Source organism: Mesocricetus auratus, unplaced genomic scaffold, assembly GCF_017639785.1.
Source record: "Mesocricetus auratus isolate SY011 unplaced genomic scaffold, BCM_Maur_2.0 Super-Scaffold_100691, whole genome shotgun sequence".
NCBI classification, from domain to species: Eukaryota; Metazoa; Chordata; class Mammalia; order Rodentia; family Cricetidae; genus Mesocricetus; species Mesocricetus auratus.
The window spans coordinates 5184582-5197976 of NW_024429267.1; the positions used below are offsets into that span (position 1 = coordinate 5184582).

The window sequence follows — 13395 nt, forward strand, 5'->3', positions numbered from 1 at the left end:
CAAGTAGCCAAAGACTCATAGGCTGGAGGAACGGCCTCATCCATGTCTTCATTCTGCTTATCAAGGTTTTACCTGCAATGCCATACCACGAGCATCCTGGTCCACTGAATGTGCTCTGGTGTCTAAACATAGAAAAACTTGCCTTATTTTGTGTGGGCACTTTACATTTTTGAAGATTTATTTTAACAACATGAACTTTTTGATTATAGGTTAATTTTTGGAAACATTTTGAGTAGGATAAGATTTCACGATGTCAGTAATAGAGATCTCAAAGCTGTCAACAATCCTTTGAAAACAAAACAACAACAGCCACATATGGTAGGTGGTGCTGGGCAAACAGCTGAGTTGACGAAGTTCTTGCTGCATTAGCATGAGGGCCTGAGTTTGGTCCCCAGAGACCTGGTAAAAAGCTGGGTGTGGTAGCAGCAGCCTGCATCCTAGTATTGGGCAGTGGAGACAGGAGGATCCCTGAAGCTCACTGTCCAGCCACCTCCGTTGAATTGGCAAGCCCTAGGGACCATTGAGAGACCTTGTCTCAAAATACAAAGTGGACAGTGTTGCTGAGGAAGATACTTGAGGTTGACCTCTGCCCTACCCCCTATGCATGCCCCACTTGAGCACAAACACAAACAAACAAACAATAAATAAACAAACAGATGTTAGAAAGAGAAGAGTTTGCCAGGTAGTGGTGGAGCATGCCTTTAATACCAGCACTCTGAAGGCAGAGGCATGTGGATCTCTGAGTTCAAGGCTAGCCTGGTCTACAAATTGAGTTCCAGGATGGCCAGGGCTCTTACACAGAGAAACACTGTCACAAAAAACCCAAAAAAATAAAGAGAGGAGGCTTATTGGAGGAGGAGGAGGAAAAGGAAGGAAGGAAGGAAGGAAGGAAGGAAGGAAGGAAGGAAGGACACTCCTCTTGAGAAATGGCAAGAGTTGAGAGGTCAGTGAACAGAGCTCTACATCCTAAATCTCTGTACTTCAGGGAAGCAGCTGTTCCTTAAAACTGCTGCTTTAACTTGGCGCCAATGCTAGCCGGCATTTATTTAGTGCTTGCTGCATGCTGAGCATCCAAAATACTTCATGAAACTTACTCCACTGAACTGTCACAACAACTGAGGGAGACATTCACTAACATTCCCCTTTTGAAGATGAGAAATCTGGCCTGGAGGAGGGTGGGATTCAGTAGTGACATTCTGGGAGGCAGAAGAGCCAGGCTGCAGCCTGGGCAACCTGAACTCTGTACCCTCCCACTTAACTCCTATGGCATGCTGCCTCCTTCCCTGTGAAGGCTGACAAGTTCCTTCCTGGCTCAAAGGACATTTGCGCTGTGCCTGTGAACGGGCTGGTGAGTGATGAGTTGTTCCAGGCAGGAGCCCTCGTGCTGGGCTGAAGATGCCCCTTTGTTCTGAGGAAGGCTGATCCAGGCCCCCATATGGAGCTTGCTGGGAAGCAGCCCTGGACTTTGAGATGGGAATCACTTCTGGCTCAGCTACCCCTGGCCCTGGCCCTCTCCACCAGGCAAGAGAGACTGGTACAGCCTCTGAGCAGATGGCCGGGTGTGTGAGTGGAGGGTGGGAACCAGACCTGGAGTCTGGGGATGGAGAAAGAAGGGTTGGAGGTACTTCCCAGGAATACACTGCCTACCTCCATGGTCTGTTTTATTTTACTTTATTGATTCTGGTAGGTGCAGTGAACTTTATTGGTGGTGTTGAAGAGAGTAGTGCTCCCTAAGCCCCTCCCCTTCTTCTGTGGTGCTGGGATGGAAATTATGAAGGGAGATACAAGTGTTTCAGGGCTGAGTTGGAACAGGGACTCCTCAGTGGCTGAGGGCCTCTCTCTTCCTCTCTGTTCTTTTCAGGGTAGATGGTCCAAGGCTTCTTACTCCTTGGAGGCCACGTAAGCCACTAACCACCCTGTTGCTGTAGCCATATTCATTGTCAGAGCAGGAAATGAGCTTTACAGAGTTGCCATTGAGAGCAGTGCCAGCCCCAGCATCAAAGGTGGAAGGGTTGGCATCACTTTTAAAAACTTAAGAGACAACTTGGTCCTCAGTGTAGCCCAGAATGCCCTTGAGTGAGCTCTCCAAAGCCTGTTTCACCACCTTCTGGATGTCGTTGTACCTGGCAGCTTCCTCCACGTGCCCCGTCAGAGCCGCAACAGACACCCTGGGGGCAGGAACATGGAAGGCCATGGCAGTGAGCATCTCCTTCAGCTCTTGGATGACCTTGCCCACATCCTTGGCAGTGCCAGTGGGTACAGGGATAATGTTCTGGGAAGTTCCACAGCCAGGACGTCACGGCTTCCCAGGGGGACCACCCACAGTCATCTGGGTGGCAGTGATAGCAAGGCCTATGGACATGAGTCCTTCAGCAAAACCATGGCCCGTCATAGCGCAGAGAGACAGAGGCCTGCTGGGTCTTTGCATAACCAGCAAAGGATCCTGGGAGGTAAAATCCCAGAAGGGGAGAGAGGAGCTGTGAGAGGGGAAAAATGGTAGATGTGTTTTTCTTTTCTTTTTTTCATGCTGAAAACCAAACCCAGGAACTTAAACATACTAAGCATTCTATCTCTCAGTCCCATTGTATGTGTGTTCACGTGTGTGCACATACGGGGGATGCACATCCATGTGTGGAGGACAGAAGTTGACATCCTTAATCACTGTCGACCTAATTTTTTAAATAGTGTTTCTCATTGAACTCAGAGCTCACTCATTTAAGCTAGACCAGCTGGGCAGCAAGCCCCTGGGATCCTGCTGTTCCTACCTCCCCAGCCCTGGGATCATATGCCCAGCTTTTTACATTGGTCCCGGAGATCTGAACCCGGGTCTTCAGAGGTGTGCTGCTGGTTACCAAACAAACATAGCATATCAAGTTGCAGTGAGACTAGGCACCTCTCCTTGTATTAAGGTTGGATGGAGCAGCCCAGTATGAGGAGTAGAGTCCCAAAAGCCAGCAAAAGAGTCAGAGACAGCACCTGCTCCCCTATTATGAGTCCCATAAGAAGATGAAGCTACACAACTGTAACATATATGCAGATGACCTAGGTCAGTCCCATGAAGGCTTCCTGGTTGTCAGTGTAATCTCTGTGAGTCCCTATGAGCCCATGTTAGTTGATTCTGTGGGTTTCCTTGTGGAAAACTGGCTCCTACAATCTTTCCTCTCCTTCTTCCACACAATTCTCTGAGCTCCTCCTAATGCTACTAAATGTGTTTTTCTGTATGTGATGATAATATCAGGATATTTGGGTTGAACTGGGTGTGGTGCTCGCATCTTCCAGGCAGACTTTTGTGAGTTCAAGACCAGACCGATCTATATAGTAAGACCAGACTGGTTTATATAGTGGATTCAAGAACTGCCAAGGCTATATAGAGAAAACATGTCTCCAAAAACAAACAAAACAACTCATGCCTTTAATCCCAGAACAGAGGAAGGAGGATCTCTGTGAGTTTGAGGTCAGCCTGGTCTACAGAGTGAGTTCCAGGACAGCCAGGATTGTTATATAGAGAAACTTTGTGTGTGTGTGGGGGGTTGTTACTTTCAACTCCAGCAATATGATGAATTGAGCTGTGGGTGGAGTTGGCCTGGTTGATTCTTTGGGGTTCCAGGAACAGCTAAGGGAGTTGTCTCTGCGTGGTACTCTGATATAAACTTCCCCTCCCCTCCTTAAAGCTGTGCCCCATGGGGACTTGCTTTGGCCCCAAGCAACTGTGATTTCATCCTTTTATTTCACGGGCTAACATCCCTGGAAAGCCTCAAAGCTAATGATCAGCCTTGGGTCCCTCCTTGGGTAGTCACCCCCTGGCCTTGCCTGCTGGCCCTGCAGATGTTGTGGGACATGGGAGGGTCGCCTTATGAAAAGGTGTAGGAGCTACCGGGCCCTGCTTCTCCTGTGAGATTCACGGGGACAGTGAGCTTGGCCCTGCTCACAGGACAGAGGCCACTCGTCCATGCCAGATCTTGTCCTTGAACCACATTCTTCCCAAGGTGGGCTGTGCTGCAGACTGACCTGTCCTTGGAACTTCAGTTGGGGATACAGCAACTTGGGGTTTTAAGATCTAGTCATGGCCTCAGGATCCTTGGCCTCTGCGTTGCCGTCTCCCAGGCTAATGGTGTGAGGGTTGGAAACTGAGACTCGCTGACTTGGTGTGTTCCTGCTCGCTTGGTGAGTCTCCTGGCCCATGGCACAGGACCAGTGCATGCTCAGCTGCCTGACAAACAGGGATCACTCAGGCACACATGTCTGTTTAAAGTCAGCTTGGCAGACAAAAGACTGTAAACATGATCTCCGGCTGAAGCCTGACTCTTGCCCAGCCTGGGCTTTCTCACTTGTTGGACTTCATCTAGAGAAAGCTCCATGGAAATCTACCAGGACAAGATCTGTGGGCTCCATGCTGTGTTATAGCCCTTCCTGGTGGCCTAACTACCGTTGACTCCCTGCTATCCCTCTGGAGGGATGGAGGCATTCATGGCTCCCTCTCCCTCTTGCTGAGTGAGATTTTTGTGCCTGGTTTATTTCAAGAAGGGATGGTTTTAGGGCTAGAGAGATGGCTCAGTGGTTAAGACTACCTGCTGCTCTTTCAGAGGACCCAGGTTTAATTCTCAGCACTCACGTGGCACCTTACAACTGTCAGTAACTCCAGTCCTAGAGTCTAATGCTCTCTTCTGGCTTTCTTGGGCACCAGGCACAGATGTGATATGCACAGACATACATGCAGGCAAAACACCCATGCACATAAAATAAAAGGTTTTTGTTTTTATTTTTTTCAAGGAGGGAATGGCTTAGGCTCAAGTAGTAGAGATGCATAAGGGACCCGCTCCTAGTTCTCTGTTCTCTGGTAGACGCTCTCCATCCTGCCTCTTGATTCTTCTTGGTCCCGTGCTTCTTGGGGGAATGGAAGAGAAACACCCTATGATCAAGTACAGGATTCCCCAACTTGAACCCATCCTGACAACCCCCCAGGGTGGGGGATCTTCATAAGATACAATGTTGAATCTAAACATCTAGACAAGGCCCAGATTTCTGCATCAAATGAGAGCCCAGGTAAAGTCAATGCTGCCGAACCACAGCTGACTCTGAGTGGCCACCCACTGTCATAATCTAATATCATAACCCATAGTTCGGGAAACTGTGGGTGGCCTAGTGAAGTCCATGGAGCAAAGGGGCAGCTCCGGATCCCCTTTCCCAGGACTGGTGGTCATGTGGGGCTAGGAGAACCCGATTTGGGTGGGGCCAGGACAAGTAGAGCTGCTGGGAGCTGCACTTGGTGGCAGGCCCAGAGTCTCTACAAGACCCTGAGCAAGGGGATGGGTGGTGGGGAGGTGGGTCCTGGCATTGTGGCCTCTGTCACCTGAGAGTTGATTGTTCAGGCTAAGTGTGTAGAACTAAGGCTTTCCTCCTGTCCTCAAAGGGCAGCCAAGGAAATGTCCCCCGCTGCTACTTTTCAAACACATATCTGGTTACTGTCAGGGCAGGAAGCAGGCATGGCAGCTAAAGTGACAGCTGGTGGGTGAGTGTCCACACACAGACATACTTCCTGCTGGAAGTTCTCCTGTCACGATGTGATAAATGGGTGAGGGTCAGCCCCTTTTACCTGCCAGTCATGCCTCACAAGTGACGTGCGTGTCTGTTCATGTGTGTGCATGTGAGCGTGGAAGCCAAAGGACAGTCCTGGGTGTCATCTGTAGATGCCATCCCCTTGGGTCTTTTGTTTTGCTTTTGTTTTTTAAGACAGAGTCTCATTGTGTGTCCTTGACTGGTCTGGAACTCACTGTATAAATCAGACTAGACTTGAACTCATAGAAATCCACCTGCCTCTGTTTCCCTAGTGTTGGGATTAAAGGCATGGCCCAACATACCCAGTGCAGTTTATTTTAGTAAGACAGTCTCTCCACAGCCTGGAGCTCTCAGAATAGACTTGGATGGTGAGGGAGCTCCAGGGATATGCCTGTATCTACTTCCCTAGCACTAGAACTGATGCCTCTTTTTTGTTTGTTTATTTGTTTGTTTGTTTTTCTGGGACAGGGTTTCTCTGTTGTAGCTTTGTAGCCTTTTCTGGAACTCTCTCTGTAGACCACGCTGGCCTGGAACTCACAGAGATCCGACTGCCTCTGCCTCCAGGGTGCTGGGATTAAAGGCGTGCACCACCACCTGGCCAATGGCTCTTTTTTGTTTTGTTTTTCTATAAGCAGGTTCTGGAGAGTGAACTCATGTTCTCACGCTTGCAAAGCAAGCACTTTACTGACTAGACTGTCTCCTAAACCCACGTGTAGACTGTCATCTGGCACTCTTGAGACCCTTTGAAGGGTGATAAAAAGGGAAGGAGGGGCTGGAGAGATGGCTCAGAGGTTAAGAGCACTGCATGTTCTTCCAAAGGTCCTGAGTTCAATTCTCAGCAACCACATGGTGGCTTACAACCATCTGTAATGAGATCTGGCACCTCCTTCAGGCCTGCAGGTATATATGAAGACAGAATAGTATATACATATAAATAAATCTTTAAAAAAGAAAGGGAAGGGAAGGGCAATGGAAAGGCCCTTTTGGGACCCAGGAGTCCTATGTGCCTGAACAAACAAGTCACTGAGATGTGGTCCAGGCCTATCTCTGCTGTAAGGTCCCCAGGACAGATCTGCCTTTGCTGGAACTTTACCCAGACCATTCTTGCTCCTCTTCCATTATCCAGTTCTTCCCTAGTCATCTAACTTACAGTCATTTCTTTTTCTTCTCCTATGGTGGGAACAATTGTGGTTTGTGGCATTCAGATTAGAGCCCTTCCCCTGGGTGATGGCTGCTTGCATTGTTAAGTAACTGGTTTATAGCTACACACTCCATCTGTCTCTTCAGCTAGATTTTAAGCTCCTGGGGGCCTTCTCATTTTTTTGTATTTCTCACACTCCCTGCCTGAGGAGCTTAGTAAAAACTAAATGAACATGTGGCCTTCTCGGCCCAAAGTACATGTCTCTCCTCTTCTCTCTCTCAATCTCTCTCTCTCTCCCCTCCATTTCCTAAATTGACAGATATGCTGATAACGTAATTCCAAGGAACAGAGACCAGGAGCATGGAGATTGGGCCAGGATGTACACTGTGTTCACATGGGCAGGATCGCGGGTGTCTGCTCTTCCCTCGAGGAGTGAAGCTCTGACTGCCCCACCAGATGGGGTGTGACTTGTACTCAATTGCCTGATTCTCCCTGTAGGGCCTTGGATCTCCTGCCTTGAACCTTCCTCTATGGCAGGATGGGTCCTGCAGCCCCAGGCACTTTGGCCTGAAGGGAGGGAGGCCTCCAGCTCTGTGCAGGGCTCAGGGCGGCCCCTCACCCCACCCGCAGAACTCGAGTGTGGAAGTTGAGTGCTTCTGGTTCCCACACCTTGGCTTCACTGCCGCAGGCAGCCAGCTGGCCCCTTAAACACAATGTGCAAATCTTCTCTGTTCCTGTCCCTGCATTGTCAGTGGCCGGGCGCCTGGGCTGGGAATGTGGGCCCGTGAATAGGAGAGGCATTTGCAGCCTGCAAATGAAACAGGCCCCCAGCCCCCCTTAACCCTCTGCCCCCGGACTTTTTCACTCCTGGCCTACTTGTATCGCCTTTCTCTTTCCTCTCCAGAGCCCCTGCAGGCTGGTGTGTGTGTGTGTGTGTGCGTGTGTGTGGTGTCTGTCTGTCTGTCTGTCTGTCTGGAAGAGAGACTTTTGCACAGTAGCTTGAAGGTTAGTTTACATTCCCTTAATAAAAGTGAATGGAACAGGAAGGTACCTAGAATGGCAAACCAAACAGCTCCCTCTGTCTTTGTTTAAGCCGTACTGAGCAATTCCATCCAAAGTGTCTACCCTGTGTGCAGCTAACCCATGACACCCTGAATTTCTCGAGCTGTAGCCGTGTGGGGTGAGCAGCTAGGTTCATCTCTCCACCCTCCTAGTGTGAGCAGCATAGCCTGGCTATGGCTGCGGAGCTGGTGCAGCCCCATAAAGGGTTGATGGTTTCCTGCCCTAATGGACTGAAGTGCGGAGGAAGCAGGTGAACCATGGGTCGTTGCTTGGAGGGTGAGGACTGAACTGTAAGCCTGTGGACATGGCCACAGCTCCCCAGTCATCCAGCTCCTAGTTTTCATTCAGTAGGTGGGTCCCCAAATCTGCCTGCCATCCTAAGTGAGCCAACGGACATGTGCTCCCCCAACCTCTCCCTCATTTCCCAGCTTGCAGTCCTGTCCCAAGGCTTGCTAAAACTCTGATATTTGCTGCTCTCAAAGAGCAGGAGGGGGGATGCCTGTGCACTTCACAAGGAGGGGCTCCTGGACCTGATGTCCCGTGCTGAGAGGGTGGACAAAGGCCTGAAGAAGGCTCAGAGGGGCGTGTGGGTTGAACCTAGGCCGCGTCCAGCCTGGTTCCGGCAGAGGAGTTTGCTGTAGGGACTTGCACCTGCCACCACTTTGGTCTCTTGGCTGCTGCTTCCACACACTGCCCACCTCTGCCTTCCTCCGAGGCAGCTTTTGGTGTGCTTGCCTTAGTAACAGGACATGTTCCTTCTGCTCTGCTCTCCCTATCTTCTCCGCATCCCTTCTCTCTTTCCCCATTTACCGGCCGGCCTTTTCTCCTACCTTCCTCCACAGGGTACCCTCTAACCTGCTGTGTTCCCAGGGAACCCTCTGCTGTGGGGGCACATGGTCTCTGTAGAGATCCAAAGAGAGGGAGGTTCAAAGAGGACCCCAAAAGAAGGGCTCCATGGGCTCCCCTCACAGCTAAGGGCCTCCCCAGAGGCCTGCCTTTGCTGGGAGGAATCTGAGACGCTAGCTGCCTCCTAGCTGGACACTGACCCTGACTGTGGGCTGGGGCAGCCCTAGGCTGCTCTCTGGAATGCCGGTGTTGGGTTGCAGAGAGATGCTGGCAATTGATAATGGGCAGAAACTGGACTTTCTGGTCTCGCTGCTGCCCCCAAGGCCACTGGAATGTGAGGGAGTGGAGACTATCAAGAGGCCCTGGGGACTTGGGGTGGGCAGATGGAGACCAGACCACCTAAACGGAGAGGAGGGGCAGACCACCATGAGAGAGAACCAAGCTGTAGCTCTTTCACAAACAGAGTGCTGCAGAGAAGGATCCTAAAATGTCAGGTACACTGGGACCCGAGCGGTCTTACCAGTCTCCAAGAGAAACCAGAAGACACCTGAGAGGGAATCTAGCTCCATTTTTTTTTTTTTTTGGTTTTTCGAGACAGGGTTTCTCTGTAGTTTTGGAGGCTATCTGCTCCATTTTATTTTTGAGACAGCATCTTCCAATGTCGCCCAGGCTGACCTTGACCTCAAAGCAGTCTTCTTTGTCTTCCTAGCGCTAGGATTACGAGCATGCTCCACCACACTTGGTTTTAGAGACTTAGTAACTGAGGCTTCAGGGCTGGAAAGATGACTTGGAGATTAAGAGCATTTGCTGCTCTTGCAAAGGACCTGAGTTTGGTTCCCAGCGCCCATGTCCAGCTGCTCACACCTATCTATCATAATCCTACTTCCAGGAGGTCCAATACTCTCTTCCGACCTCTGTGGGCCACCTGCACACGTGTGGCATACACTCACTCGGATGCACAAATTTTATACAGACACATGAAATTTAAAAAACATTAAAAACTGAGGACTCAAGGACCTCTCAGTCCTTCCACCTGGGCAGCAAACTCCCCCTCTCCCTGCCTGCCCCAGGGCAGCCTGGACCTAGGTCCCCTCAGCCCCGTCTCTTTGTCCTATTCTTCAGGCCTTGGCCCAGCCATTTCCATGTCAGATATTTCAGAAACCTGGTTTGTCACCTCTCTGAATTTTGGCCTTTGCCAAGAACCTTATTGTCCCCTACTTCAGAAAGAGGGTAGGGGATAACCCCTTGTGCCCCTCCCCTAGGACAAACCGGGATGTGCATGTCTCTATTTTCCCTGTTTTGTTTTTGTCATGGTTGGAGTTCTGATGAGGATTGCTGACACACCCGTGGCAGATTTCAGAGGACTTAATGAGTTCCCAAAGCACACTCAATACAGGGGACTGACCATGAGTTGGCACTCAAGTGAATCGGCTAATAATAATAAAAGATGTAGTTGTGGTCATAAGGGGCTGCTCTGTGATAAAGCCTTTCTGGGCTCATTCAGTTTCCACAACAGTGCCATTAGTATTTCTAGTGCTGTTTTGCAGATGAGAAAATGGGGATCCAGAATGAATGATTAACTTTCTCAAGGGGACACAGGAAGTAGAGAAGCTGAGATTCAAACCCCGGTTAGCCTGCTGCAGTGCTCACTGAAACACACCAGATACCCAAGCCGCATGGGGTGAGGAAGAGACCAGCTTAGAACCCTGGTCTAGGATGTTCCTCTTCCCCTACCCTGGGTCCCTGCAAGAACTCCCAGGAAGGCTTGGGCTCTGCTCACAGTCCTGGAGGGGCAGCGCAGAGCAATGTACTAGGGAAGGAAGTTGGGGGTTTTGCAGGGACTGCGGGAGGTAGAGGTGGGAGTTGCCTGCTCCTGAGGATCGAAGACAAATTCCCCTCCCCCTACAGGGTCCCTAGGCTCCCTTTCACTTTCTTGTTCCTCACGCATAATGATGCTGATTGCTCCACATCTGTCATAATTACTCTTTGTTTGAAAATTCAGAACAAATCACAGGAGAGGAACTGGCTTGGTTTGTGATGGCTCCTTCTCCCCAGGGGTCCTGGCAGGAGGGGGAGGGGAGGAGGGTGTCAGGGAAGAGCCTTAATCAGCCTGGAGGAAGGAGCTTTGCTGCTGATTGTCCTTGCGCTGTCCCCTGGCCAAGGCGGTAGCTACAGTCCCCGGGCTTGATGGTCCAATCTTCCAGGAGTTATCTCCCCACTTCTGCCCGAGGTTATAGTCTCCCGGGCCTGCTGTGGAAGCCGGGTGAACACCTCCTCCCGCTAATCTCGAGAGAAGTCCGTGGTGGTGTCTTTGTCCCCTTGGCCTCATTGGACAATTCAGCAGCCTGCCCAGTCGGGAAGGGCAGAAGGTATCTGGAAGGGCACAGGGCAGAGACCCTTACCAGTGAGGGATAGATGAGGCTGAGTCCCCGAAACAGATCGGTCATTGTATCTCTTAGAACTCAGAGGATAGCCATGGGACTCAAGGCTTCAGTCTTCCCCAGTTCCTTTTGACTCTGCTCGGAGCTCAACCTGAAGTCACTTGAATTTGGAGTTTCATGATTGCACTGGCCCAGAATGGGGAGGACATAGCCCTTCTGGCATTACAGGCTCACACTGCCCCACCCTTCCTCTTAGTTCTCATACCACTGCCCTGGAAACAGAAAACCTTGTCCCAAGTCCTGTGTAGAGCTGTGACAAGACAGCAAGGGACCAGATGCTCTTTCACGTGGGCTGATTGGCCAAATGGGATTTGAGTTTTAATTTCAGAGCCAGAGTTGAATAGGACCTTAGAGAATTGGAACCCAGAGATAAACAACAATTCCTGGATCTTTTTCTGCCATTTTCAATTCTGGCTTATTTTTTCCTTTCCTTTTGAAATATTTTTTTATCATGTCTCATCTTATATAGAATGTCACACTCTTTCTGCAACAGTCCTCTTCACCCTGATTTTCTTGAGATCCCTGATAATTATGTCACACTCCTCTATCACCCTAGAGAAGTCCTGTCTAATGCAGTGTCACCTGCAGGTTGCATTAGGATATGCTGTTTCTGTTACTTCAGATCACCAATAATGGTATTATACAGAATTAGTCCAGCATCTTGCATTCCTGTTCCCTCCTTTGCTTCTGACTTCGCTCTCTAAGTCAGTCATCTTCCCATCAAACTGTGCTAAAATTAAGATCACAGTGAGCAACCTGGTGTGATGCTTCTGGGATTAAGACTTTTTTTTTTTTTTTTTTTTTTGGTGTTTGGTTTTTCGAGACAGGGTTTCTCTGTGGCTTTGGAGGCTGTCCTGGAACTAGCTCTTGTAGACCAGGCTGGCCTCGAACTCACAGAGATCCGCCTGCCTCTGCCTCCCGAGTGCTGGGATTAAAGGCGTGCGCCGCCAACGCCCGGCTTGGGATTAAGACTTTATGAGATAAAATAATACTGCTTTTTGTTGAATGTATTATTTTATTTTAATTTTTCCGGAGAGGGTCTCATGTATCCTTGAACCCATTATGCAGCCAATGATAACGATGAACTTCTGATCCCAGAGTGCTGGAATTATAGATATGTGCCACTATACCTGGTTTATATAGTGCTGGGGATCAAGCCCAGGACTCCCTGCCTGCTGGCAGTCTGCCAACCGAGCCACAGCCCAGCCCAGTTGCTTTTGAGACAATTCCAAGTGCTGAATTACAAGCCCGTACCACCAAGCAGGGAAAGCTGCTGCTTTCATCACGCCATCCTGAGGAGGATCCACGGGCTGTGTAAACAGCTTTGCTCTTAGGGTGCTGAGAAGGCTCGGTCCTTCTGTGCCTGCCTCGGCTTTCACTCTGGACTGTGGACCAGACACAGGAGAGGATCCTTCCTTTTTGCAGCCTCAGAGTCTGGCCTGGGGTTGATAGCTGAGGACGGAATTGAGAGTCCGGTGTGAGGAGACAGGAGCCCTGCCTGCTGTGATTTGCCTGCCCTCTGGAGCGCCACAGATGGGGTGGGGTCGGCCAGTGAAGCTGCAGGAATGGCTTCCCCCAACCCACTCTAGTGCACCGCTAAGTCCCTGCACCTGAGTCCACAGTGGCTGCATCCGGCTGCTCTTAGCTCAAGGATGATAGGAGTTTTATCCAGTTCTCTTCCGCTGACTGTGCCCTATAGCCCCCCATTCTAGTCACTTATAGTCTTAGCAAGCTCCCACCCGTATGCCACCGTTCTGTCCAGGTCTCTCTGAAGGGCCTTTCCTCCAGGGTCACACGTGTCATTAGCAAGTGTCCAGTGAGAAGGGCTTGGCTTAGGGAATTCAGATCTCAGCCCTCCCCACCAAGAGAGGTACAGTCATCTCAGGGCAGGACTATCTCCTGGGAAAGCCAGACTGCTGATCTCAACCCAAAAAGCCTTAACAGGCCAGACTCTAAGATGAAAGTCTCCCTTTTCTCCGGTCTCTGTGCCTTCTCTTTGGAAGAACTGTGCATATACACGCCTGCCTTCCTGTCACATGTAAGCATGATAACCATAATGGCACGGAAGCATCCCACAGGTGGATGTTGCCATGGAAATGGAGAGGGTCTTTCTGTCTCCTGGAGTTCGTACCTGTGGAGTATTTTCTCAGAAGTTACTTATTTGGGTTGAGATAAGAGGTGAGATCAGCTCTAGTTAAAAATATAGAGTCTAATTGAGCTGGAGGTTCCTTTTGCTTTCAAATCGTGAACCATCTTCCAAATTCTAATGTATCTGAGGATTTAGCATTCAGCGCCGATGCTGAAATCTGGTCAAACTACAAAGGCACATATGTGCAAGCACACATGTGT

At 50.1% G+C, this 13395-nt stretch overlaps 1 protein-coding gene across 2 annotated transcripts in view; it reads left to right on the forward strand.

The window, feature by feature from the left end:
- Igdcc3 (immunoglobulin superfamily DCC subclass member 3) overlaps positions 1-13395 on the forward strand; it is a 44448-nt gene that overhangs the window by 3782 nt on the left and 27271 nt on the right. The window lies entirely within an intron of this gene.